Genomic DNA, 25,116 nt, shown 5'->3' with positions numbered 1-25,116 from the left:
CTTACTCCTTGGAAGGAAAGTTAGGACCAACTTAGACAGCCTATTAAAAAGGAAAGACATTACTTTGTCAACAAAGGTCCATCTAGTCAAGGCTGTGGTTTTTCCAGTTGGTCATGTATGGATGTGAGAGTTGGACTATAAAAAAAGCTGACCACTGAAGAATTGATGCTTTGAACTGTGGTGTTGGAGTAGACTCTTGAGAGTCCCTTGGACTGCAAGGAGATCCAAGCAGTCCATCCTAAAGGAGATCAGTCCTGGTTGTTCATTGGAAGGACTGATGCTGAAGCTGAAACTCCAATACTTTGGCCACCTCATGCAAAGAGTTGACTCATTAGAAAAGACCCTGATACTGGGAAAGATTGAGGGCAGGAGGAGAAGGGGATAATAGAGGATGAGATGGTTGGATGGCATCACTGACTCAGTGGACATGGGTTTTGGTAAACTCCGGGAGTTGATGATGGACAGGGAGGTCTGGAGTGTTGCGGTTCATGGGCTTGCAAAGAGTCAGACACGACTGAGCGACTGAACTGAATTGAACTACAGCCAAAGACCAGGGTCTGTATAAAAGAGAGGGAAATTTGAGATACAGAAAGACAAAGAAAATGCCACACAAAGACAGAGGTCAAGGCTGGAGTTATGAAACTACAAGCCAAAGAATGCTAAGGCTGCCAGCTATCACCAAAAGCTAGGGGAAAGCCATTAATTGATTTTCTCTGAGAGGTCCAGAAGTAATCAACCTGGCCAACACATTGATTTTGGGTTTCTTTGGTCTCCAGAAATGTGAGAAAATATATTTATTTTGTTTTAAGCCACCAGGTTTGTGATATTTGTTATGCTCGTGTGCATGCTTAGGGGCTTCCCAGGTGGTGCTAGTTGATCAGGCTTCCTTGGTGGCTCTCTTGGTAAAGATTCCACCTGTAATGCAGGAGATTTGGTCTTGATCCCTGGATAGGGAAGATTCCCTGGAGAAGGAAATGGCAACCCACTCCAGCATTCCTGCCTGGGAGTTGCATGGGCAGAGAAGCCCGGCTATAGTCCATAGGGTCGCAAGAGTAGGACACAACTTAGCGACTTAATCACTACCACCACCAAAACGGCTCTAATAAGTGTAGTCTACTAATTCGGGCTTCCCTGGAGGCTCAGATGGTAAAGAACCCACTGCAATACAGGAAACCCTAGTTCAATCCTTAGGTCAAGAAGATCCCCTGGTGAAGGGAATGGCTGACCCGTCCAGTATTCTTGCCCAAAGAATTCCATGGACAAATGAACCTGGTGGACTACAGTCCATGGGGCCTCAGAGTCAGTCATGACTGAGTAACTAACAGAGTTAACGGAGAGTGCATTCCCAGTCGTTCAGTCCTGTCTGGCTCTTTGCCACCCTTTCAAATGTAGGCTAGTTTCCTGTTTCCTCCTCTCAGGACCTTCCTGACCCAGGGATGAACCCATGTCTCCTGTGTCTCCTGCATTGCAGGTAAATTCTTTACCTGCTGAGCCATTGGGGAAGCCCCATTTGTTATAGTAGTCCTAGGGAAATTAATACAATATGATTATCTATATGCATTTATGATTTTCATTTGAATTCTCTCCATTTCAAAAACAAACTTTCTGGAGCATTACAGTAAAATACTGATGTATACTTGCTTATATGGTTGAATAAAGAAGCACACAAAAAGAGGCAGAAAAAAACAAAAAACGTTTAGGAAAAAGCCCAGGCTAAAATAACTGTTATGAAGAATCAATATGGTTAAGTCAAGACCATACATTCTATAGTTAGAATGCAAGTTCTAGTCTTAATTCTATCATTTTTGTGTTTATATGAACTTGGGCAAGATAGTTAACCTCTGAGCCATAATGACCTACCTCATCTGTATAACAAAAGATAACAGCATTTTTTCTTATGTGACAATGAGAAAAATATAATAATTTATGTTGAGAATTATGCACATTTTCAAGCATACAGTAAACTTTGAATAAACATTGTCTGTTATTAATTGGATAAATGTTCATAACAGATCATTTCAAAATCAATCCTTTAGAGCAGATATAAATTCTCATGAGACTCCCTGTGAAACTAGCATGTTCACCTTCCTCCAGTGACAGATGCTCTAATTTTAAAGACCCTCAACCATGAAACTGATATTAATTTAAGAAAGATAATATTAAGAAATCTCCCAATTAAAAACAGTTACCTATTTTTAACTAGGATCATTATTTATTGCACAAATACAAAAAATAAAGTTTCTCACCCCAAGTTATGCTTAGCTGTGTTCCACCAGTTCCTAAATGACCACCTTCTAAAGGCAACCTGTGCCCTCTTCCAGCTTCTATGACCATACGTTATTCTTATACAAAACATAATTATACAAATCTCTGTCCAGCTCTTTTTAGGTTAATCAATGTTAAGTGACACTTGCACAAAATCCTTCTATAATTAATACTCAACATGTGATAGTACTTCTGAATACAATCCACACTGGAACACTAGAGCATTCATTCCATAACAAAATCCTAATCCTATAAATGGAGCATTTATTTCTTTATGGATTTTCTTTGTTTAGGATACTGAAGCTCAGAGAAGCCTGGTGAATTGCCTAAGTCATAGGGTTATACTACTCTAATAATGTCTTCTTTTTATTGATTTATTAAAAGGAAAAATCAAACATATATAAAGTAACATAATAAAATAATAAACCATCATATTCCCATCACCTAGCAATGTCTGTTTAAAAGATTTCCTTTCAATTTCTCAAAATCTTCCTGATGAGACAACAAGCACACATCTCCAGCTGTAATGCATAATTTAAAATGTGTATCATGTATGTATTAAGACAAAAGGAGGAATAGTGACAACCAGAAAATATACTCCAGAATGAAAATTTTCCATCTTAGGTATTGTGTCTCTAAATCCATAAAGAGAATATCCCTAGATAGTAACATTCAAGTGACCGTAAACGTATTCACCAAAAATTTACCAGCAAAGCATGAACAAGGCAAGAAGTTTCTAAAAATTCACCGGCAAAGGCAAAACCTAACTAAATATGTATAAGCCTAGTGATTAAATCTCCCATAAAGACACTGAATCAAAAATATGCTTTTCAATTGATAATCAAAGTAAGTACTCTTAAATATGTATACTGGTGTCATGGGAGATAAGGCCTTTAAACAAGAAAACTGGGTACGTCTTTCTCTCCTATTTGTAGCAATGAGCATTTCCCAATAAGGTAAACAATATGTGAAATATTTCCAAGAAAAAACAATCATTTTCACCTACTGAGATGTTGGAGATGCGATTTTTTTTTTTTTTGGAGATGCGATTTTATTCCCTAGTACAATCATCGTGACAAGCACTGCATCCAATTGACATGTCAATGAAAAAGAAAACAAATTTAGCTACAAATAAAAGAATACATCCTAAGAAACAAAATTGGCATGAGTTAGTAAAGATTCAGAACTTCAACACAGAGTGGAGAGACAGCCAGAGTGGCAGAAAAATGGAAATTCATTTTAGAGAAGAAACTACAACAACCCTTCTGAGAATAGCCTGGCACAATTACAGAACAGATGGGGGTGTGATAATTATAAACATATTTTCACCTTTCTTCTGCACAGCTATTAAGAACCACTTGAATTTCAGAAGCCCTTTCTCAGATGCAACACAGGAGACCTCATAAAAGACTAGTTACGTGTATTACTGAAATACTGATGATTAAACAGACATCAAAAATTTTTTCTTAAAATGCATATACGTTTAAGATTGTGGTTAATAATTAAATAATTAATTAATTAAGTCTAATGGGAAAGTAGCTACTTTCAACCACATCCTGCTCTTTAAGTTAAGGGAGGTCAATAAAGAAGTTTCCAGAAAAAAGACCTGAATAATTAGTCTGTCTTCCCATTAATGTCTGCAAAGAATAAAGTAGGCTTTCATTACTGGAATACATTTACAAATACTAGTTTTACAAATAAAAATATGAGAAATGGGGTTTTGAAATAAGCAGTGTTCACATCTCCAGGTAACATTTGGCCACTAATTCACCCAAGAACTTAAAGCTGAAATGAATCTCTAGATCTTATTCTTCTCAGATATAGGTAGTAAATTTCTCTGACTCTTATTTTCAAGTTGGGGTCATTGGCACAGGGCTCTGAATTGCAAACCGAAATGCACTCTAGTAAATTTAAGTAAAAAGAAATGTATGGAAGGTGCTTAGAGACTCACAGAAACTCCACAATGACCAAAGAACCGAGCTATGCAGTCAGAAACAGTACTGAAATAAGAGCATCGGTCTTGCCCTGTGTACTTAGCACCCCACCACCACCAGGCATTCTCACTAAAACCCTTTTTGCTAGCACCTATGCACCAGACACTGTATTAGAAACTCTGCATGGCAGGCCCTGTAGATGGAATGCATCAGCCACTATCAGTGACAGAATAAGTTCCATGGTGCCTGTTTCTTGTCATTAATTTCTGATTGGAAGACTTAGCTCTGCACTGCTGATCAACAGAGCCTGGGTCATAAAATCCTTGATGCACAAGAGGCTGAGGTAGCAAGATTCTGGCTTCCATTCTGGGAAATGACTCCTAAGGAAGGATTTTCCCAAAGACGTGAAAAGTGGCAAAGACGCTGGAAGAAGTATCTAAGATGTCAAAGGCATCAAAGACGTGAGACCATTATCGTGAATATCTGTGGAGTATCTGCAAGTTAGCATTTGAGAAACGGTCTATACCACTGACTGTGACTCCATAATCTGGACCTGTCAACCTCTGTCTCATCTCCTCCTACTCTCTTCCCACCAGCCACACTGGACTCAGTGGTCCTCCAACAAGAAGGGCTCTTCTGGTGTTAGAATTTCTCCCTTGAGTGTTTTGCTGCCCAGAAATCTGAGCCTCCAAATGTATTCATGGCTGACGTCTGCTTTACTCACAGGTCTCCACTTAAATGTCACTTCCTGAAGGAGACAGCCCGACCACCACATCCATGGATATCTTCACCCATATCTACTCCATCCATTCTTGTCACCCTGTTCTATTTGCTTTCTGGCACTAATCACTATTTGATTTTGCTTTACTTGTTTATTTTCAGCCTCAATTGCCATAATCACCATAATATAAGCTCTGTAGTTCTATGGGTGTTGTCTGACCTCTCCTGTTCTTTTTCATCTTCAGCACCTAAAACAGTGTCCAGTATCCATTAGTCTTTTAAATATTGGTTGCATAATAAATGGACCTCTGCTATAGTAAAACAGGGCCATCTAATAATGTGGAGACTGATGAACAGCATCTACTTCTTTTGTCTCTGGTCACACAACAAATTAATAATCAAAGTGCAAGTCCTGGATTCCAAACCATGCAATTTCTGGGAAGAGAAAGACGCAAGGAGCTTCTGCTGCTTCCTAAAGAAATGCAGGCAGCAGAGAAGAGCAGAAAGAACACTGATTAGGAAAAAAGCATGAGCTCTACAATCATACACCTCTGAGTTCAAATCTATGTCCCCAAACCTAACATAAGCCTTACAGGGTTTTCAGAGTATTAAATGTGACCATATTGTACATTGTACATATATATAATTTCTAATACCTGACATGTACAGGAGATTAACTGGAGGCAAATGCTAACCTCGGCAGTACATACACTAAAATTGGAATAATATAGAGAAGATTATCATGGTACCTATGCAAGGATGACATGAAAACTCATGAAACATTCTCCATTTTTCTACCATATACACAATAGATAAACAACAAGGATATACTGTAAGCACAGGGATCTATATTCAGTATCCTCTTCAGTTCAGTTCAATACCTCAGTCGTGTCTGACTTTTTGCGATCCCATGGACTGCAGAACACAAGACTTTCCTGTCTATCACCAACTCCCGGAGCTTACTCAAACTCATGTCCATGATGCCATATAACCATCTCATCCTCTGTCATCCCCTTCTCTTGCCTTCAATCTTGCCCAAAACCATGGTCTTTTCCACTGAGTCAGTTCTTTGCATCAGGTGTTTGGATGCGAAATGTTGGAGTTTCAGCTTCAGCATCAGTCCTTCCAATGAATATTCAGGACAGATTTCCTTTAGGATTAACTGCTTTGATTTCCTTGTGGTCCAAGGGACTCTCAAGAGACTTCTCCAACACCACAGTTCAAAAGCATCAATTCTTCAGAGCTCAGCTTTCTTTATAGTCCAAGTCTCACATCCATACACGACTGCTGGAAAAACTATAGCTTTGACTAGACAATGCCCTTTGTGGGCAAAGTAATGTCTCTGCTTTTTAATATGCTGTCTAGGTTGTCATGACTTTTCTTCCACGGAGTAAGCGTCTTTGAATTTCATGGCTGCAGTCACCATCTACAGTGATATTGGAGCTCAAAAAAAAAGAAAAGTCTGTCATTGTTTCCATTGTTTCCCCATCTATTTGCCGTAAAGTGATGGGACCATATGCCATGATCTTAGTTTTCTGAATGTTGAGTTTTAAGCCAACATTTTCACTCTTCTCTTTCACTTTCATCAAGAGACTCTTTAGTTCATCTTGGTTTCCTGCCATAAAGGTGGTGATCATCTGCATATCTGAGGTTATTGATGTTTCTCCCGGCAACCTTGATTGCAGCTTGTGCTTCATCCAGCCCAGCATTTCTCATTATGTACTCTGCACATAAGTTAAATAATCAGGGTGACAATATACAGCCTTGACACACTTCTTTCCTGACTTGGAATCAGTCTATTGTTCCATGTTCAGTTCTAACTGTTGCTTCTTAACATGCATACTGATTTCTCAGGAGGCAGGTAAGGTGGTCTGGTATTTCCATCTCTTGAAGAATTTTCCACAGTTTGTTATGATCCACACAGTAAAAGGTGTAGACAATAAAGCAAAAATAGATATTTTTCTGGAACTACCTTGCTTTTTCTATGATTCAACAGATGTTGGCATTTTGATCTCTGATTCCTCTGCCTTTTATAAATTGAGCTTGAACATCTGGAAGTTCACGGTTCATGTACTGTTGACCTGGCTTTGAGAATTTTAAGCTAATTTGCTAGCATGTGTGATGAGTGCAATTTTGTGATTTTTTGAGCATTCTTTGGCATTGCCTTTCTTTGAGACTGGAATGAAAACTGACCTTTTCCAGTCCTGTGGCCACTGCTGAGTTTTCCAAATTTGCTGGCACATTTAGTGCAGCTCTTTCATAACATCACCTTTTAGGATTTGAAATAGCTCAAGTGGAATTCTGTCACCTCCACTAGCTTTGTTCATAGTGATGCTTCCTAAGGTCCACTTGACTTCACATTCCAGGATGTCCAGCTCTAGGTGAGTGATCACACCATTGTGATTATCTGGGTCATGAGGATCTTTTTTGTATAGTTTTTCTGTGTATTTTACCACCACTTCTTAATATCTTCTGCTTCGGTTAGGTCCATACCATTTCTGTCCTTTATCAAACCCATCTTTGCATGAAATGTCCCCTTGGTATCTTTGATTTTCTTGAAGAGATCTCTAGTCTTTCCCATTCTATTCTTTCCTATATTTCTTGGCATTGATCACCAAGGAAGCCTTTATCTGTCTTTGCTATCCTTTGAAACTCTACAGTCAAATGAGTATATCTTTCCTTTTCTCCTTTGCCTTTCACCTCTCGTTTTTACTCAGCTATGTGTAAGCCCTCCTCAGACAACCATTTTGCCTCTTTACATTTGTTTTTCTTGGGCAAGGTTTTGATCACTGCCTCCTGTACAATGTCACAAACCCCTATCCATAGTTCTTCAGGCATTCTGTCTATCAGATCTAATCCCTTAAATCTATTTGTCACTTTCACTGTATAATCGTAAGGGATTTGATTAATTCATACATGAACAGTCTAAGGATTTACCCTATTCTCTTCAATTTAAGTCTGAACTTGGCAATAAGGAGTTCATGATCTGAGCCACAGTCAGCTCCCAATTTTGTTTTTGCTGACTATATAGAGTTTCTCCATCTTTGGTTGCAAAGAATATAATCAATCTGATTTCGGTGTTGACCATCTGGTGATGTCCATGTGTAGACCCTTCTCTTGTGTTGTTGGAAGAGGGTGTTTGCTATGACCAGTGCATTCTCCTGGCAAAACTAGCCTTTGCCCTGCTTCGTTTTGTACTCCAAGGTCAAATTTGCCTGTTACTCCAGGCAAATTTCTTGACTTCCTACTTTTGCATTCCAGTCCCCTATAATGAAAAGGACATCTTTTTTCGGTGTTAGTTCTAGAAGGTCTTGTAGGTCTTCATAGAACCATTCAACTTCAGCTTCAGCATTACTGGTCAGGGCATAGACTTGGATTACTATGATACTGAATGATTTGCCTTGGAAACGAATAGAGGTCATTCTATCGTTTTTGAGACTGCATCCATGTACTGCATTTCAGGCTCTTGTTGACTTTGAAGGCTACTCCATTTATTCCAAGGGATTCTTTCACACAGTAGTAAATATAATGGTCATCTGAGTTAAATTCACCCATTCTAGTCCATTTTAGTTCACTGATTCCTAAAATGTCGACTCTCACGCTTGCCATCTCCTGTTTGACCACTTCCAATTTACCTTGATTCATGGACCTAACATTCCAGGTCCCTATACAATATTCTCCTTTATAGCATCAGACTTTACTTCTATATAGCACCATTCACACCCACAACTGGGTGTTGTTTTTGCTTTGGCTCTCTTTCTTCATTCTTTCTGGAGTTATTTCTCTATTGTTCTCCAGCAGCATATTGGGCACCTGCCAACCTGGGGAGTTCATCTTTCAGTGTCCTTTTTGCCTTTTCATAGTGTTCATGGGGTTCTCAAGGCAAGAATACTGAAGCGGTTTGCCATTCCCTTCTCCAGGGGACCACCATTTGTCAGAACTCTCTACCATGACCCATCCATCTTGGGTGGCCCTACATGGCATGGCTCATAGTTTCATTGAGTTAGACAAGGCTATGGTCCATGTGATCAGTTTGATTAGTTTTCCGTGACTGTGGCTTTCAGTCTGTCTGCCCTCTGATGGATAAGGATAAGGATAAGAGGTTTATGGAAACTTCTTGATGGGAGAGACTGACTGAGGGGGAAACTGGGTCTTTCCAGTTTCCCTCCCTTCTGTTTGACCTGAGGCCAAACTATGGTGGAGGTAATGAAGGTAACAGTGATCTCCTTCAAAAGGTTCCAGTGCCCCCAACCCTGTAGCAGATAGCCACCACCAACCCACACCTCCATCAGAGACTCCTGGCAACTCACAGGCAAGTCTGGGTCAGTCTCTTGTGGGGTCGCTGCTCCTTTCTCCTGGGTCCTGGTGCACATAAGGTTTTGTTTGTCCCTCCAAGAGTCTGTTTCCCCAGCCCTGTGTAAGTTCTGGCGGCTCTATGGCGGGATTAATGGTGAGCTCCTCTAAGAGGGCTTATGCCACACACAGGGCTGCTGCACCCAGACCCCTGCCCTTGCTGCCCCATATCTCTGCAGGAGACACTCACACACTCAAAGGCAGGTCTCAGGGAACACGTAGCACAGGGAACTAGATTCAGTGCCTTATAATAAACCATAATGAAAGAGAAAATGAGAACATATATATATATACACACACACACACACAACTGATTCACTTTGCTAACAACTAACACAACATTGTAAATCAACTTTGTAAATCAACTATACTTTAATAAAAAATTTTAAGAATTAAGTCATAAATGATTGCTACTTTATGAGTAAAGATCCATGTCTGAGTTTATATTCGCCTAACAATATGCTAGGAGAGACATCCTTAACATAATCTACGCCAGAGCCTTTGTATATTAAATAAGGATGTTCATTCTTTCCCTCACCTAAAATTTATTGGGAATCTGCTATATGCCAGCCATGTGTTATATACAGATTGAAGTCTCTAAATTTCTCCCCAGCTATCAATGTGAGGGCCTCATAATCCATTATTGCCATGTCCAAGACCATCTTGACACTGTCAGCTATGGGCAAAGATAGGCTATTGCTTTCATTTTTCATTTTACTTCTAAAAATTTCTTGAGTCAAGAACTTTGAGAAGTTCTAGAGACACAGAAGCCACTGGAAAACCCCTGCCTTCAAGGTACTTACTGTTTCCATAAGATAAACAGACAAAAAGGAAATTGACAATAATGTGACATATACAGGATGTTATAAGAACCCAGAAGAATGGTACCCAAGCTAGAGTGTGAATTGGAGGAAGCAGTTCTGGGCAGAATGCCAGCTGAAGGAAGAGGAGGACTTAGCCATGGGGAGAATAAAGAGTCACAAATGGGAAGGAAATCGAAAAAAACGGGGGAATGTACATATACATATGGCTGATTCACTTTGCGGTACAGCAGAAAATAACATAACATTGTAAAACAACCATATGCCAATAAAAATTAAAGGAAAAAAACAAGAAGAAGTCAGCCTGCCCAGCAGAGAAAACAAGCAGCCTCAAAGGCCCTGAGAAGCTAAGCACAGCACCTCAAAGAAACCAACAAATGCCAGAGAGTAGTGTCTCAAGAATTTCCAAAAGAGAGAACTTCCAAAAAATTCTGTCCCCACTCCTCTTCAGGAGCCCTAATTTAGCTACAAGTGGTTAACTGTCCTTAATTGCTTTGCTTTCCTCAAAAAAGAGAAAGTCTTCCTTTAATTATTACATTATCTCCAGTCTGGCACTAATCTTCAGTTTGGGGTGTGGCATCATCTTTTTTAAAATATATACCAGTGTTTTCAACATTATATTTTCATCAAAGCCCAATTTTATGTTTCTTTCTAAAACTCCTTTCATATTAGGGAATTTTCTTAAAGGAAATGTCCTTTGTGTTTTTCTCTGTGCCCAGAATCTCTTCAAGTCACCTTTCTTGGGCAATTTTCTTTCTTCTTTTCTTTCTTTATTTATTAAAGGATAATTGCTTTGCAGAATTTTGCTGTTTACTGTGGAACCTCAACATGAATCAGTGATAGGTATACATACATCCCTTCCCTTCTGAACCTCCCTCCCATCTCCCTCCCCATCCTACCCATCTAGGTTGATACAGAGCCCCTCTTTGAGTTTCCTGAGCCATACAGCAAATTCCCATTGGCTATCTATTTTACATATGTAAGTTTCCATGTTACTCTTTCCATAAATCTCATCCTCTCCTTCCGTCTCCCCATGTCCATAAATCTATTCTCTATGTCTGTTTCTCTGTTGCTAACCTGTAAATAAGTTCTTCACTACCATTCTTCTAGATTCCGTATATATGTGTTAGAATACGATATTTATCTTTAGGTTCTAGGTTTTCATCCACCTCATTAGAACTGACACAATTGTGTTCCCTTTTGTGGCTGAGTAATATTCCATTGTGTGTATGTACCACAACTTCTTTATCCATTCATCTGTCTATGGACACCTAGGTTGCTTCCATGTTCTAGCTATTGTAAACAGTGCTGGAGTGAACAATGGGATACATGTGTCTTTTTCCATTTTTATTTCCTCAGGGTATATGCTCAGTAGTGGGATTGCTGGGTCATATGGTGGTTTTATTCCTAATCTTTTAAGGAATCACCATACTGTCCTCCATGGTGGCGGTATCAATTTACATTCCCACCAACAGTGCAAGAGTGTTCCCTTTTCTCCACACCCTCTCCAGCATTTATTGTTTGTAGACTTTTTGATGATGGCCATTCTGACCGATGTGAGGTGATATCTCATTGTAGTTTTGATTTGCATTTTTCTAATAATGAGCAATGTTGAGCATCTTTTCATGTGTTTGTTAGCCATCTCTATGTCTTCTTTGGAGAAATGTCTGCTTAGGTCTTTTTCCCACTTTTTTATTGGGTTGTTTTTTTTCTGGCATTGAGTTGTATGAGCTGCTTGTATATTTTCAAAGTTAATCCTTTGTCAGTTTCATTTGCTATGATTCTCTCCCATTCTGAGGGTTGTCTTCTCACCTTGCTGTTTCCTTTGCTGTGCAAAAGCTTTTAAGTTTAATCAGGTCCCACTTGTTTATTTTTGTTTTTATTTCCATTACTCTAGGAGGTGGGTAATAGAGGATCTGGTTTGACTTTCTGTCATCAAATGTTCTGCCTATGTTTTCCTCTAAGAGGTTTATAGTTTCTGTTCTTACATTTAGGTCTTTAATCCATTTTGAGTTTATCTTTGTGTATGGTGTTAGTGTTCTGATTTCACACTTTTACACGTAGCTGTCCAGTTTTCCCAGCACCATTTATTGAAGAGGCTGTGCTTGCACCATTGTATATTCTTGCCTCCTTTGTCAAAAATAAGGTATCCATAGGTGCATGAGTTTATTTATGGGCTTTTTTTACCTTGTTCTATTGGTCTATATTTCTGTTTTTGTGCTAGTAGCATACTGTCTTGACGACTGAAGCTTTGTAGTATAATCAGAAGTCAGGAAGGTTGATTCCTCCAGGTCCATTCTTCTTTCTCAAGGCTGCTTTGGCTATTCAAGGTCTTTTTTGTTTTCATATGAATTGTGAAAATTTTTGTTCGAGTTCTGTGAAAAATGCCATTGGTAATTTGATAGGGATCACATTAAATCTGTAGATTGAGTTTGGTAGTATAGTCATTTAAACAATATTGATTCTTCCTACCCAGGAACATGGACTATCTCTCCATCTGTTTATGTTGTCTTTGATTTCTTTCATTAGTGTCTTATAATTTTCTCTGTACAGTTCCTTTGACTCCTTAGGTAAGTTTATTCCTATTTAATTCTTTTTGTTGCAATGGTGAATGGGATTGATTCCTTAATTTCTTTTTTCTGATTTTTCATTGAAAAATAAAGAAATGCAAGTGATTTCTGTGTATTGATCTTGTATCCTACAACTTTGCTAAATTCACTGAATAGCTCTAGTAATTTTCTGATACTATCTTTAGGGTTTTCTGAGTAGAGGTTCATGTCATCTGCAAACAGTGAGAGCTTTACTTCTTTTCCAATCTGGATTCCTTTTATTTGTTTTTCTTCTGATTGCTGTAGCTAGGATTTCCAAACTATGTTGAATAATAGCAGGGAAAGTGGACACCCTTATCTCATTCCTGATCATAGGGGGAATGCTTTCAGTTTTTCACCATTGAGAATAATGTATGCTGTAGGCTCATCATAGATGGCCTTTACTATGTTGAGGTAGATTCCTTCTATACCCATTTTTTGAAGAATTTTAATCCTAAATGGATGCTGAATTTTGTCAAAGGCTTTTTCTGCATCTATTGAGATGATCATATGGCTTTTATCTTTCAGTTTTATCTTTCAATATGGTGTATCACATTGATTGATTTGCATATATTGAAGAATCCTTGCATTCCTGGAATAAACACAACTTGGTCATGGTGTATTAGCTTTTTGATATGTTGCTGAATTCTGTTTGCTAAAATTTTGTTGAGGATTTTTGCATCTATATTCATCAGTGATATTGGCCTGTAGTCTTCTTTTTTTGTGTTGTCTTTGTCTGGTTTTGGTATCAGGGTAATGGTGGCCTTGTAGAATGAGTTTGGAAGTGTTTCTTCCCCTGCAATTTTTTTAAAGAGTTCTAGAAAGATAGGCATTAGCTCTTCCCTAAATGTTTGATAGAATTCTCCTGTGATGTCATCTGGTCCTGGGCTTTTGTTTGTGGGGGAAGATTTTTGACTACGGCTTCAATTTCAGTGCTTGCAACTGTGTTGTTCATAATTTCTACTTCTTCCTGGTTCAGTCTTGAAAGATTAAACTTTTCTAAAAATCTGTCCATTTCTTCCAGGTTATCCATTTTATTGCCATGTAGATGTTCATAATAGTGTGTTATAATCCTTTGTATTTCTGCATTGCCTGTTATAACCTCTCCTTTTTCATTTCTAATTTTGTTGATTTGACTCTTCTGTCTTTTTTTCTTGATGAGTCTGGCTAAATGCTTGTCAATTTTATTTTCTCAAAGAACCAGATTTTAGTTTTATTAATCTTTACTATCATTTCTTTCATTTTTCATTTATTTCTGCTTGGATCTTTATGATTTCTTGCCTTCTACTAATTTTGGGATTTTTTTTCCCCCAGTTGTTTTAGGTGTAAATTTAGATTGTCTATTTGATATTTTTCTTGTTTCTTGAGGGAGGGCTGTGTTGCTATAAACTTCCCTCTTAGAACTGCTTTTGCTGCATCCCATAGGTTTTGAGTTGTTTTCATTGTCATTTGTTTTAGAAATGTTTTGATTTCCCTTTTGATTTCTTCAGTAACCTGGTTATTTAAGAAATGTGTTGTTTAATCTCCATGTGTTTGTGTTCCTTACAACTTTATTCTTGTAATAGATACCTAGTCTCACAGCATTGTGGTCAGAGAAGATGCTTGATACGATTTCAATTTTCTTAAATTGACTGGGGTTTGATTTGTGACCCAAGATGTTGTCTATCCTGGAGAATGTTCTATGTGCATTTGAGAAGAAGGTGTTTTCTTCGGCATTTGGATGGGATGTCCTGAAGACGTCAATGAGATCCATCTCATCTAATGAATAAGTTAAGACTTGTATTTCCTTATTAATGTTCTGTTTTGATGATCTGTCCATTGGTGTGAGTGGGGAATTAAAGTTGCCTACTATTGTGTTACTGTCAATTTCTCCTTTTATGTCTGTTAGTGTTTGTCTTATGTATTGAGGTGTTCCTATGTTGGGTGCATAGATATTTAAAATTGTTATGTCTCCCTCTTGTATTAATCCCTTGATCTTTATGTAGTGTCCTTCCTTATCTCTTGTAATCTTCTTTATTTTAAGGTCTATTTTGTTTGTATGAAGATAGCTACTCCAGCATGATTTTTTGCTTCCCATTAGCATGGAATATATTTTTCCATCCTCTCACTTTCAGTCTATGTGTACCTTTAGGTCTGAAGTGGGTTTCTTATAGACAGCATATATTTGGGTCTTGTTTTTGTATCAATTCAGCCAGTCTGTCTTTTGGTTGGAGTATTTAATCCATTTACATTTAATGTAATTATTGATCTATATCTTCCTATTGCCATTTTCTTAATTGTTTGAGGTTGATTTTTTACATCTTTTTTCTTCTCTTGTATTTCTGGACTACATAAGTCCCTTTAAAATTTGTTGTAAAGCTGGTTTGGTGGTACTGAATTCTCTTAACTTTCACTTGTCTGAAAAGCTTTTTATTTCTCCATCAATGTTGAATGAAATCTTTGCCGGGTACAGTAATCTTGGTTATAAATTTTTCCATTTCAGTACTTTAAATATATCCTGCCACTCCCTTCTGGCCTGCAGAGTTTCTGCTGAGACATCAGCTATTAAGCATATCGAGTTTCCCTTGTATGTTACTTGTTGTTTTTCCCTTGCTGCTTTTAATATTCTTTCTTTGTGTTTAGTATTTGTTAGTCTGATTAGTATGTGTTTTTGCATGTTTCTCCTTGGGTTTATCCTGTATGGGACTCTTTGTGCCTCTTGGACTTGATTGACTATTTCCTTTTCCATGTTGAAGAAATTTTCAACTATATTCACTTCAAAAATTTTCTCATACCCTTTCTTTTTTTCTTTTTCTTCTGGGACCCCTATATTAGAATGTTGGTACATTTGATATTCCCCCAGAGGTCTCTGAGACTATCCTCAGTTCTTTTCATTTTTTTACTTTATTCTGCTTTTCAGAAGTTATTTCCACTTTATCTTCCAGCTCACTGATTCATTCTTCTACCTCAGATATTCTGCTATTTATTCCTTCTAGAGTATTTTTAATTTCAGTAAATGTGTTGTTTGTCTCTGTATGTTTATTCTTTAATTCTTCTAGGTCTCTGTTAATTGATTCTTGCATTTTCTCCATTTTGTTTTCAAGGTTTTTGATCATCTTTACTATCATTATTCTGAATTATTTTTCAGGTAGTTTTCCTATTTCCTCTTCATTTATTTGGACTTCTGTGTTTCTAGTTTGTTCCTTCATTTGCATAGTATTTCTCTGCATTTTCATTGTTTTTTTTAAACTTATTGTTTTTGAGATTTCCTTTTCCCAGGTTTCAAGGTTGAATTCTTTCTTCCTTTTGGTTTCTGCCCTTCTAAAGTTGGTCCAGTGGTTTGTGTAAGATTTGTGAGATTTGTGTTGAGTGTCTGTTTGTTTGTCTTTCCCCTGATGAAGGCTGAATGAGGTGGTAATCCTGTATGCTGATGATTGGGTTTGTATTTTTGCTTTGTTTTTGTTTACATGAGGCATCCTGCACAGGGTGCTACTGGTGGTTGGGTGATGCCTCTTGCATTCAAGTTTTCTTTGTGTGAGTTCTCACTATTTGATACTCCCCAGGGTTAGTTCTCTGGTAGTCTAGGGTCTTGGAGTCAGTACTCCCATTCCGAAGGCTCAGGGCTTGATCTCACAAAGGATGTTTTCTCACTCTTGCAACAAGATTACCAGAGTCAGCTGTGGCTCTCTTCTGCATCATCTTCATTCTGCAACCCAGGTAAATGAAACAACACCCTTGGGACACTGGCTGAAAAGGTGCTTATGAGATGGCTGGTGCTCTGCCTGAGCCTGGGATCCAGTGCCCCAGTGCAGGGGATATGAAGGCAAAGAAAGCTGGCAGCCTTCCTTCCATGGAACTCACCCTCAGAAATGTGGCAACAGGAGGGATGCTCACTGCCGCAGAGGCAGAGGGCATAGTGGGGCGCATGACACAGTGGCGAGAGGCCTTGTGTTCCAGCTGTCAAAGCCATAGCTCCCCGAAAAACACCAACCCAAAGCTGAAGGTAGTGGGGAGAAACCTCCTCATCCACACCTCACCAGATGAGCCAGGCAATTTTCTCTTTAATTCCTCCACAGAGCATTTTTCATTTCCTTCCATAAAGTGACAGCACTTTCTACATTACTTCCATTATAGCTCTTAGCAAACTGCCTTTTAATAAGCTTCTCTCTTGCTGGACTGAGCTACTGGAGGGAAGGTTTTGATCTTTGTATCCCAAACATGATTTTCTTTTTTCCTAATAAACACTTTTAATTTTAGAAGAATGTTAGATTTATTGGAAACTTTCAAAGATGATATAAATAGGAAGTTCCCTAGGGATTTTTTAAAAATTCAGATTCTGATACATCAGGTTGGGGAGTCCTGATAGTCTGGGTTTCTTACAAGTTTCTAACTCAAGCATGTGTGGCTGATGCAGGATCAGGATTTGATAAGGGATGCTCCTACTCATGCTCAGTCGCTTAGTCATGTCCAACTCCTTGTGACCCCGTGGACTGTAGCCCGCCTGGCTCCTCTGTCCATGGGATTCTCCAGGCAAGAATCCTGGAGTGGGTTATCATTTCCTCCTCTAGGAGAATCTTCCCAACCCAGGGATCAAACCCACGTCTCCAGCGTCTCCTGAATTGGCAGGCAGATTCTTTACCACTAGTGTTGCCTGGGAAACCTTGGTAAAGGATGAGTGTCAGGAAAATTAGGACAAAGGTTCACAACTCTTGCTGCAAATTAGAATCATCTGGGAAGGTGTTTTGTTTATTTTTAAAATGGCACCTCCAGGGATTCTATTCTAACTTATCTGCCCTAAACCTAGGGACATATATTTTAAAAAAGCTTTTCAGGTAAACCCAATATGCAGCCAGAGATAAAACCCACTAGTCTTCAGAAACTGTCAGACACCTATATCCTTTCAGGCTGTTTCTGTCTCTGTAGACCAGAAATAACATAGGTATCTGGTAAAGTATTATTGAGACTAAGCAAAACAAAAGTCAGCACCACATTCAGTGCTTATTAAATTCCAGGTGCTTGAAAATGTTGATTACAAATTCAGACAAGCCACAGGACATGTAGATCCACATTTCTCAGCAATAAACCTTTGAGAACATTCTTCCTAAGCTGTCCTCTCAAACAGGTCTCTGATCTCCAGCTGTCATGTCAAAGGCCAGAAGGTCACGCTGTTAGAACGCAGTCCGCATAGAAATCTGCTAGTCTTTAGGGAATGTGGGCTAAGTACCATTTGATTAATTCAGCCGGCCCACAGCTGGGCCTGGAGTCCCTGCCCATGTGGGACAGAAACAGCTTTGTATAGGGACAGTCCACAGGGTGGCTAAATGGGTTAAATAAGCTGCTTTTTCCAGAACAATGAGTGGTCACATCAGAATTGCAGCTGCTCTTGAGGAAAGGTCTCAGAGAACCTTCTGGTTTCAAACCACTGTTCATAGGCTTGAGGGCAGAGCTCCCAATAACATTCAAAGAGAGTTATATGCAGTCATTAAAATTCAAGCCAGAGGGATGCTAGCTGTTGTTTGGGGAAAAAAAAAAAACAAAAAGCAATGCAAGTCTTCCACAGATCTTCATCTAACATAAAGCTCCTTCTCTCCTCTCCAAGGAATACAGAGGTAGTTCTACTTTAACCAGACACTGAAAGAAAAGGGCTATCTTTTCTTTTCTTTTTTTTAAATCTTCCTCAATCAACTGTTTTTAGCAAGCTAAACTAAGGTTACTAGGTGCTTGGGATGATTAAAAAAGTTAAAAGGTTAAGAGATGCCATACATAATTATTATTCCCTTAATCGTGCCTTCACCTAAACCAGCTACTAATTTTTTTTAGTTAAAAGGTAAGCATTTTGGCCCAAAATATCGTCACCTGCCTGAACAGCCAGAATACTTTTGACTATCCAAGACCAAATCACATATTTTCCATGCCTCTTTTATCTCTATTATCTCATATCATTTGAATAATACACTTAATAAACAGTAAAATAATAGTGAGGAGGCATTTATAAAAATTGTGGACCAAAAAATCGCCACTGGTCAGTAAACAAAGGCTGTTTCGGCCATCACCCACTGCAGTGGCCCCAACTGTGTATCCCAACAGGGCTCAGATGGAGAAAAATAGGATACGGGCCCCAGATAGTTAAGGTGCATATAAAGAAAATGACTTCTTTGAGCCCAGACTCTTGCATCTTCCATACATATTTAAAGAAAAGCACTAAATTTATTGACTTGGCATGTCTGGTTTTCTTTAATTAGCAGTAATCTTTTGATGTTCGACTCCCTGGTTTTTTAATTGCTTGTTTGACCTTCTGTATATCCTAGCTCCTCCCTCACTTCTTCAGAGCAGTCCCTCAGAGCTATCTGAGAGGCTGAAGTTCTCGGCAAGTCCCCGTGAATAAAATATAATTCTCAACTTTTAGGTGGTACATTTTTTTTTTCAATCAATGAAACACATATAAATATGGAAGGATACTCATTAAATTGTAGTAGAAGAAAGTCAATAAACTATATTTTAGTTCCATTTCTGTACCTTAATTTTTTTCATAAAAGTAAATGCACAATGGAAATATACAATAAATCTGCTTTAGAGATACAGAGCATCTGTCTGCAGTTTCTGTTTCTTAGTCTAGGTACAAGAAGATTACTTGTGCAAATCAACAGACTAGATGCATTGCATTAGTAGCTACCATTGACACACAGAAAAACCACTTAAGCTCATTTAGTCTTAGAGTCTTACCCTTTATGTAAAATTATCTAAATCAAATTTTCAGCAGTAGAATGACCCACAGAGGTCATATGCATATCCTTATCTGGTAAATATGGATGGATTCTACTCATTTAAGTACAATATCTGACTAGATACTAAAATTATCTGCCATCACTGCATAGCCAACAAATTTCACAAAACTTAACTTTGATTTCTGACATCCCCCTCCATTGCAAATTGTTCATTCTTGATGTGACTTTCTGATTCTTCTAAAAGGTATGGCTCTCTCAGTTATCTCTAGATTCATATAGACTAAGATGGTTACCTAAGTGGAAAGTTATTAAATGTATACAATGAAAATTTCCTAGGTCACAACAAGCTTTTGAGACACAGAAATGCTGAAATTAAATGTAGGGATAGACACATGAAAAACAAGGTCCCAAATTTCACTTTCTTCTATATAAGCCATGTAATTTTTTTCTCACTCCATACCACAGGAGAGGAGTGACCGTCTAAATCGAAAACAACTTGTGTGACTGATAACCTATCTTCTGCCATGCAAAAACGGTACTCGAATCTAATCCACCCCAAAACCTAGGAGAAACTGAGTCACACCAGGCTCCTCCCTCTGTGGTTAGCTAGCCCCCAACCCCCCCACCCCGCCCAACCAACCAGTCAGATGGTGTTAATTCCAGCCCTTTAATAACTCCTGCCTCTAGGACTTTCTCTTAGTACCAGCACAGTCTTGCCCTCTCCAGCCAATGCCCCCACCCCTGCTCTCCAATCTATCTGCCACATTATAAAGCTGATCAAGTTACTCACCTAAACTCCCAAATTCTTTAAAATGGCATATAAGATGCTCCAAGAATGGCTCTTGCTTACCTGTTCAAACTGTCTCTTGCAGTTTTCTCAAGGGCACCCAGCCCTCTAGCCATATCAAATTATTTACAGTTCCCCATTTATAACACAAGAGGCTACATTTCCATGGGCTTTGTATTTGTGCTACACTTCCATGCGCTTTGTATATTTCCTTCTCAAGGAAAAATCTCCAGCCTCATTTCATCAACTTAGATAAGACTGCTTCTCACTTTGCAAGGTTTACTTTATTCAGCCACTCTTCAGGGAAACTACCTCAGGGCTTGCCAAGGAAAAACAACTCCTCTGTTTTCTGTGCAACTTTTGCTTCCTCTGCTATGGTAGGAATTTGGTACACAAGTGTTCATCTGTAGTCTGACTGAGTGGCATATATCCTATGAACATAATTTTTTAAATTTATCTATTCACTTATTTATTTGGCTGCACTGGGATCTCAGTTGCAGCATGTGGGGTCTTAGTTTCCTGACCAGGGATCAAACCCAGGTCCCCTGCATTGTGAGCTTCAAGTCTTAGCCACTGGACCACCAAGAAAATCCCCATAAATATTTGTTGAAGGAACAAACAGGTGATAATAAAGTGGTCTTGGGCTGAGTGATGAGATGACTGTCAATGCTGACCCTCATTCTCCTGAAATGGAGTCCCCTAAATCTGAGTTCTCTTACCGAGTTGATGATTACTCTCTATCCAAAACTTTATTCCCTTTCTTGTCCCACTTCTGTTCCCCTCAGGCCGAGGAGTATTAAAGTAAAGGGGGATTGAAATCAAGCAGAACCTATGAAAGGCCCCTCGATAACCCCTGTTCCTTGTTTGCAGAGAAAAAGACTTTAGTCTTCTAGGCTTCCCTGAATTCCAAAGAGCAGACCTGAGCAGTTAACGATTAGGACAAGTCACAGGCTTCCTTGTTCCTCCTGAAGGGATATAGATAGCAATCTGATGAATATCTTTGACTTTTTCTGTGGAAACTAAGATCTCCACTCAGGTGGAAGATGGTGACTACATGCTGACCACAAGCACGTAGACCTCAAACTGTTTTTAACCAGAAGGTTAAGATTCCAGAAACTTTACCCTGTTTATCTCACCACCAACCAATCAGAACAAAGTCCGGGAGCTGATCACAAATCCTATGACCCTTTCCCCTAACACCAAGTTTAAAAACCCTTGCCTGAAAAACATCGAGTTTGGGTCTTTTGAGCATAAGTTGCCCATTCTCCCTGCTTGGCACCCTGCAAATAAATCCTGACTTTGCCGCAAATATCTGCTGTCAGAGTTTGACTTTCTGTGCCGCAGGCACACACTGCCTTGCTCAGTAACACTCCCTTTAGAGCAGATCAAAAGAGTCAGTTTTTTTGTTTTTTTTTTTTCCCCAAGGACCCTGACTCTAATGTGCCCTGAAAGGACTCAGCAGCAATAATACTGCCATATTAGATAGATTTCTTTTATCCTTGCCAGTCTCCAAGTTCTGTAAAATCATTTTTATGATAAGTGAAGTGAAGTGAAAGTTGCTCAGTCCTGTTTGACTCTTTGTGACCCCATGGACTATACAGTCCATGGAATTTTCCAGGCCAGAATACTGGAGTGAGTAGTTGTTCCCTTCTCCAGGGGATCTTCCCAATCCAGGGATTGAACCCAGGTCTCCTGCATTGCCGGCGTATTCTTTTACCAGCTGAGCCACCAGGGAAGCCCTTATGATAAGTTCTGGCGGTGATAAAACACTAATTAAAACATCATTTTTAATGATAGAAGCAATATATAATCACTGCAGAAATAAAGCTGTTCCTAATGTCAACATACAGAAATAATCAACCACTGGTAACATTTGGGAGACATCCTTTTAAATTGATCTATTTAACACAAGCAGATGCTATTATATACAAAAATGGAATCATACAAACTATTTTATAAATGAATTTTACAATTCACAGTCTTCTGTGATGAGTTATAGTAATGATCTATAATTATAATCAAAGGAAATGTTTATTGAAAATTTGGATTGCTGGACTGCATCTCTTGATTAATTTAAACAATCTGAATAGAGAGTCCTAAAATAATCATCATAACCCTGTAAGTGATTCTGTATACAGTAAACTTTGAGAGCCACTAGCCACAGATAGGGTTTTCAAATCCCTCTGGTAAATGACAGAAAAATGAAGGTTTCAATGGTATTTATTTTGGCTGCACATAAGAAAGCATATGACGAGTTGTTGTAAACAGAATGGGTTGCCATCTCAGTTGATGAGCCCCTGGTACTCTGCAAATAGATTTTGAATAACTAGTCTCAAAGATGTGGTAGTCAATCTGTATCAGGAAAGAGGTTGAAAGAGATCATTTCTAAGGTCTTTTTCAACTTTAAGACTTTATTAAGACTCTATAATTAAAGATTGTTAAAGATTTAAGTATACTTCAGAAGCAAAAAAGAATAGCTACCTGGGAAGAGTTATGGAACTGACCGGGTACGTTTTGGGGGCAGTGGTTTAGAGGGAAGGCAGTTCTCACAGCTGACAATGCTTTATGCATAATTAGTTAAAAGAATTCTTTTCCTAGTAAAGATTAGCAATTAACTGGTTTTCTAAGACTATAAACTAGTGATGAATACATTGAAAATGTCTTCCTTGGTAGCTCTGCTGCTGCTGGTAAGTTGCATCAGTCGTGTCTGACTCTGTGCGACCCCATAGATGGCAGTCCACCAGGCTCCTCTGTCCGTAGGATTCTCCAGGCAAGAATACTGGAGTGGGTTGCCATTTCCTTCTCTAACACAGAGCAAATCAAATGTAAAGGCTCTGGCTGAAAGAGTGAGAGACCCAGGCATTTCTGGCATACTTGGCCCATCCTGACCAGTCTGGGGGCTGAGCCAGGGGATAGTCTGTGGAACTATGGAAATACCAGTAATCTAAATTTATCTTTTGCCTAGAGATGTTTTATTACATATTCACATAGCTAGTTGGTGGCAAAATAATTACCCTTTACACTGACACATCTCACTCCTAGTCTAGTGCTTCAGGTGGTAAAGATTTCTTTACCACTGCAAATGGCCTTTTATTCAAAATCCTAAAAAGTTAGAGATGAATCAAAAAAGGGTCAAGTATTTGAAACTGTATACAAATAGAGATGGCATTTTGTAAACAAATGGCTTACAATAATTACATTTTAAAAGTTGACTGACATTTCAAAGACAGCTGCAATAATGCTCCTTATGTTCTTTTTGGAGTTATAATCACTTTCCTTGTTTGGCAGAAAAATCAGTGATTACTCTCACTTTCTGACATTTAAATAAAAATGCCTTCCAAAAAGGCAAATAAATATTTTCAAACATAGTCTTTGTGTTAGACACACTTAAATGTCTGAGTTTGCATGTACATGTCAGTATTTTAATAGATATCCTCATTTTTAGGTGCTTATGTTGTATGCATGTTAATTATAGAATATGCAAGTTCTTCATTTCTTGTAAAATGTTGTTTAGTCTCTAAGTCATGTTCAGCTCTTTTGCCACCCCATGGATTGTAGCCCGCCAGGTTCCTCTGTCTATGGGATTTTCCAGGCAAGAATACAGGAATGGGTTACCACTTCTCACACCAGGGGATCTTCCTGATCCAAGGATTGAACTAGCATCTCCAGGACTCCTGGCACTGTAGGTAGATTCTTTATCTCTGAGCCACTGGGGAAGCCACATAGTCTAATTCTAATAACACTGTTCTTAGAGTTTGTTTACCCAACCACCATAATTTACAATGAACATTATATTTATAAGTATGCAAATCAGAAGTTTGAGCATCAGCAGCCTAGGGAATTTCAGCTTAAATATGGTCTGTGTTGATGACTCCTGAATTTGTATTGCTATCCTAGACACACTTCCTGTGAACCACTCACTCAATATATCCGCTTCATATGGATATGAAGGCTATCCATATGACTGCTGGAGAATGACTCTTCCTCCAGTAGTCAGCTCCATATCAGAAATGACAGGTCCATCCATCTAAGTGCCAAATTTGTCATCTGGACTCCTTCTTTAACCATCAGCAAATCTTTTCCCCGTTTTCCAAAATATATCCAAAATCCCACCATTTATCACTACTTCTGCTGCTGCAATTACCATCGTCTTTCTCAACAGCCTTCTAACTGGCCTCCCTGCTTCTACCTTTGTCCACAGTCTATTCTCCAAATAGTAGTCCAAGTGACACATGATAAACCATTCACCACCTCTGATGACTTCACTCTCATGATGAAAACACACCCTATAAGGCATTTGGTGGTCTTCCCACCTCATTCTGTTACCACTCTGATTTAATTTCTTACATCTCTCCAATTTGCCTACTTCATTCCAGCCACCCAGTCCACCTTGTTGTCCTTCTAATTTTCCTGCAAAAGAGTTTTTCCATACAGAAAGTTCTTTCCCTGGATGAATTTACTTTTCCTCACCTACTTCATATATCACTGATAACCCCAAAGCATCACAGAGGTATTCCTAGATTATCATCTGTATCAGTCAGGTCTAGAAGGAAATGAGTACCAGGCTAAATTAAGATAATTGATAAAAAGTTTGAAAAGGGAAAGTGTTAGTCACTCAGTCGTGTCTGACTCTCTGACTCTCTGTGATCCATGGACTGTTGGCCACCAGGCTTCTCTGTCCATAGAATCCTCTGGGCAAGAATATTGGAGTGAGTAGTCATTCCATTCTCCATTGATCCACCCAGGGATCAATCTTGGGTCTCCTGCATTGCAGACAGATTCTTTACCATCTGAGCCACCAGACAAGCCCCTGGAGAGTTTAATAAAGGACTCTTTACAAGAGGTGGAAGGATGTAAGAAAACCAGAAGGGATAATGAAGAACCTGAAGGGCAGTAATATTGGTCCCCTGAAGGGACAAGCCCAGAAAGAGTCCAACAGAGAGG

At 38.8% G+C, this 25,116-nt stretch overlaps 1 protein-coding gene and 1 non-coding gene across 3 annotated transcripts in view; one reads left to right on the top strand and one right to left on the bottom strand.

Annotated features, from left to right (window-relative positions):
* Positions 1–25,116, bottom strand: part of GULP1 (GULP PTB domain containing engulfment adaptor 1) — a 306,541-nt gene that overhangs the window by 242,069 nt on the left and 39,356 nt on the right. The window lies entirely within an intron of this gene.
* On the top strand, positions 5,607–5,713 carry LOC136165716 (U6 spliceosomal RNA). Its single transcript, XR_010662714.1, has one exon. It is a non-coding gene; the product is annotated as a U6 spliceosomal RNA (small nuclear RNA).

Source organism: Muntiacus reevesi, chromosome 3 (assembly GCF_963930625.1).
Source record: "Muntiacus reevesi chromosome 3, mMunRee1.1, whole genome shotgun sequence".
NCBI lineage: Eukaryota > Metazoa > Chordata > Mammalia > Artiodactyla > Cervidae > Muntiacus > Muntiacus reevesi.
Note: the sequence above shows the minus strand (reverse complement) of the source record. Positions and strands in the feature narration are given on the sequence as shown.